This window comes from Vombatus ursinus, unplaced genomic scaffold (genome assembly GCF_900497805.2).
Source record: "Vombatus ursinus unplaced genomic scaffold, bare-nosed wombat genome assembly UNPS02014174.1, whole genome shotgun sequence".
Classification (NCBI taxonomy): Eukaryota; Metazoa; Chordata; class Mammalia; order Diprotodontia; family Vombatidae; genus Vombatus; species Vombatus ursinus.
In genome coordinates, this window is record NW_020953952.1 from 336,693 (window position 1) to 340,923 (window position 4,231).

The window sequence follows — 4,231 nt, forward strand, 5'->3', positions numbered from 1 at the left end:
GTTTTATGTTGTACTTTAATGCTGGTAGACTGTCTAATTGAGTTGGACCTTTGATGTCTGAAACCTGATGAAAAGGGTATATCACTAATTGTTCCATAATCAGGGAAAAAAAATCTATAAGTCACGTGCAGGAGTCCATACTTTTTTTTTTTTCCCCAGGACTTCGGTGTTTGAAAGTCTAAATATGCCCTGGTGATGTATGTTGGAACTACACAAACTCACATAAAACCATCCATCAGAAAATGGTTAAAAATAACTAAGGCTGCACTGTTTACTGGGGAGATAAATGATGGCATGAAAAGGTAGCTTTGAAGAAGCATATACATGGGTAAGGATGGATATAATATTAGATTTGAGGTTTCACAAAGTCCTGAGGTTACAAAGTGAATATTCATCTGATGGGAAGAAACTGGGATTATAAGAATTCAGGAAAATGAACATTCATTGCTTCCTCCTTGGATTAGTTGTGGGTCCTAGTCTGGTCTCACTACAAGGTACAAGGCATCTATACAAACCAAAATATGGCAGTCAAATGATAATATAATCTTAGACTGTGTCAGGAGAGGTAATGTGAAGATTGAAGACGTTATAGTGTCCTGCACTCTGTAGTATTCAGTTCACATCTGGAACACCATTCATTTCTGGACATCACAATTTGGAAAGTTCAATGACAAGCTGGTGTGTGTCCAGTGGAGAGCCACATCTGGATGGAACTGGGGCAGGAAAGCTTATAGTTAGCTAATCAGACTCAATTTTAGAGAAGAGAAGGTGAGGTGGGAGGAGATGCTAGATGTTTTCAAATATTTTAATGTATGTTACGTAGTAGAGGTGAAAAGATTACATCTCTGTTTTCACCAACATCAAACTGAAATTTAGCATTTTCTTCAATCATTTAAAAATGTTATTCTGAGGGGCAGCTAGGAGGCATAGTAGATAGAGCACTGGCCGTGGAGTCAGGAGGACCTGAGTTCAATTCTGGTCTCAGACCAGACACTTGGCACTTATTAGCTGTGTGGCAAGTCACTTAACCCCAAATGCCTTGCCAAAAAACAAAAAAATGTTATTGTGAGAAGGATCCGTAGTCTTTTTTTTAATTAATTAATTTTTAGTTTTCAACATTCATTTCCACAAGATTTTGAGTTCCAAATTTTCTCCTCATCTCGTCTCTCCTCCACCTCAACTGCATGCATTCTGAATACCCCTTCCCCTAATCTTCCTTCCCTTCTATCACCACCCCCCCCTTTTCTTATCCTCTTCCCCTTCTATTTTCTTGTAGGTCAGGAGAGATTTCTATATCCCATTGCTTGTATATCTTATTTCCCAGTTGCATGTAAAAATAATTTTTATCATTTGTTTTTAAAGCTTGGTGTTCCAAATTCTCTCCCTTCTTCCCTCCCTATCCACCCCTACTGAGAAAGCAAGCAGTTTGATATAGGTTATACATGTGTAGTCATGCAAAACACTTTCATATTAGTCATGTTGTGAAAGACCAACTATATTTCCCTCCATTCTATCCCGCCCTCTATTTATTATATTCTCTCTTTTGACCCCGTCCCTCCTCAAAAGTGTTTGCTTCTGATTACCCCTCCCCAAATCTGCCCTCCCTTTTATAATTCCCCCTCTCTTATCCCTTTCCCCCTTATTTTCCTGTAGGGTAAAATAGATTTCCATACCCAATTGAGTGTGTATGTTATTCCTTCCCTAAGCAAAACCCTATGAGAATAAGATTTACTCATTCCCTCTCTCCTTCTCCCATTTTCCCTCCACTGTAAAAGCTTTTTCTTGTCTGTTTTAAGTGAGATAATTTGAAGGGTCCATAGTCTTTTACCAGACTGTCAAAGGGGGACCATGACACACAAAGAAAGTTAAGAACCCTTGGATTGTATTTGCTCATCTTAGCCCCAGAAGGCAGAGCTAGGATCAGTGAGTGGAAGGTGAAAAGAGGTTCAAGATTTTACTCAAATGTAAAGGGGAAACAAACAAACAAAGGGAAAAACAAACAAAAAAACAAGCAAACAAACAAACCTTTCTAGTGATTAGAACGGAAAGTTTGAATGGGTTGCCACAGTGAATAGGGAGCTCCTCTTCATTGGAGATTTCCCAATGAAGTTTAGATGATTAATTTGTTCTCCATCTTGCACAGTGCCTGGCACATAGTAAATATTTATAATTATTTATTAATTGACTGATTGATTTGTTAGGTACCAGTTGGATTGCATGGACTCTAAGGTTCTTTCCAGTCCTGAGACTCTATGATTCAATATTGTGCTTCATATTAGTCGTGTCTCTCTCTTTTTAAAGGGCAACTTCCTTGTTCATCTGTGTCTTTTCTAAAGGCATATTTCCTTCTCAGTACTCTGATGCTTGTCTGCTTAGATAATAACAGCTTGCATTTATATATTTATATTCACCTACTTTGTGGTAGGAACTGTGCCAATATGATCTCATTTGATATTCACAATAACACTGGGAGCTTTAAATGTAATTGGGAAAAATATTATTGAAAGTTAAAAAAAAAACCTGGGAGCTGGGTGCTTTATCATCCACATTTTACAGTTGAGAAAACTGAGGCAAGCAGAGGTAAAGCGATTTTCCCAAGATTACAAAGCTAGTGTCTGGGGCAGTACTTGAACTTAGGTTTCCTGAGTGTAGCCTCAGTGTTCTCTTCACTGTACCTTCTATCTGCCCCTTGATTAAGCAGGTGAATCTCTAGAGATTCAACCCAAAATGGGAAGTATGAGATGTTCTGCAGAGGTTTGCATGATTAAAACATGAGAATGCTTTACTTAGGAAAGTGCTGCTGAATAAAATAAGAATTGCAAACAGTAACACTTTATGTTTTATCTGTTCTAACTCTTTGGGGAGTGATAGCAGTGATTGAAAAAGAATGCAACCCTAGAAATCAGAGGAATAGCAGGAAAATTTAGAACTCTCAATAAAGTTCTATCATTAGAATTGCATTTTTTTGCTATTTGCTAGTTCTAGTAACATAAATAATAATCACCAACATTTCAGCAATGCCTCAATCACAATGAAGGTATTTACACATAATGTAATATATGTAAAGTATATATGAAATATATAATACAGTATATCAGAATATATTATATTATGTAAACATAAATAGACAAACATATATACATACATTTGAACCCCACAAGAAACTGGGGAGGCAGGTACTATAGGTATTATGATATTAAATATTAACCATCACACTCACGGTTCGGAGGGATTTATGGAGTGAGTCTCTTAATAGTCACACCTTAGCACGGGTTGAGACTAGGTGACCAGAATCATAATATGTTTATATGTGCATTTCAGAAAGTCACAAACTCTATTTAAAAAGGGTCTAAGGGCCTGGTGGAGGAAGTAGCCTGTGCTAAAGCTTGGAATCAAGAAAGGATCAAGGTTATACTATTTACTATAGGGCAGGATTTAATGGCGGCCTGAAAGTGTTCATGCATTCTGCCTTCCCTTCTCCTTCCCTGATTTCCCTAACCAACTAATAAAGTCATCTGAGATAATACACCTCAACATTAGCTATGCATTTTAATTATCAGTGATTAACATTTCAGATCACTGAGCCCAAGGGTCTTCAGAGACCACATCTCAAAGGACTAATACCTTCTTTATTAAGGTCCTTTCACTGTAGTAGGGCCAGTAAGGGTGCATTCTATCCTTTGGTCAATTCAGTGACCAGATCTTTGCCACAACCTGTTATTTATACACCACAGTTTGTGACCCCTTGAACAAAAGATTAAGGGGCTGCCAAAGGAGACCTATGTGTTTATCTAGTATTCCACAGATTTAGAAGAAATTCAAGCCACACTAGGCTCAATGGAGCCTTCCTATGGACACCCAAGGTAAGAACAAATACACTTTTATTTTCATGGTACCAGAGCCCCACAGGGATCAGGGACAATTGTCTTGCCCCAGAAGTACAAAATAGGAATGTGAAGAAACATTGAGCTAGCTTCATGAACTCAAATGAATTAGGTAGAACTTTAGAGCATGAAATAATAGAACTGAAAGGGACCTTAAATCATAGAACATGCTGAAGAATGTTAGAACTGGAACCTTAGAACACAGAACATAGAATGTTAGATTTGAAAGAGACCCTAGGACATAGGCTATAGAATATCAAAGTGGGATAACTTAGAATGAAGGATAGCAGAGTTGGATGAAAGCTTAGAGTCATCTTCTCTCATTAAGCGTCTCCCATCACACCATC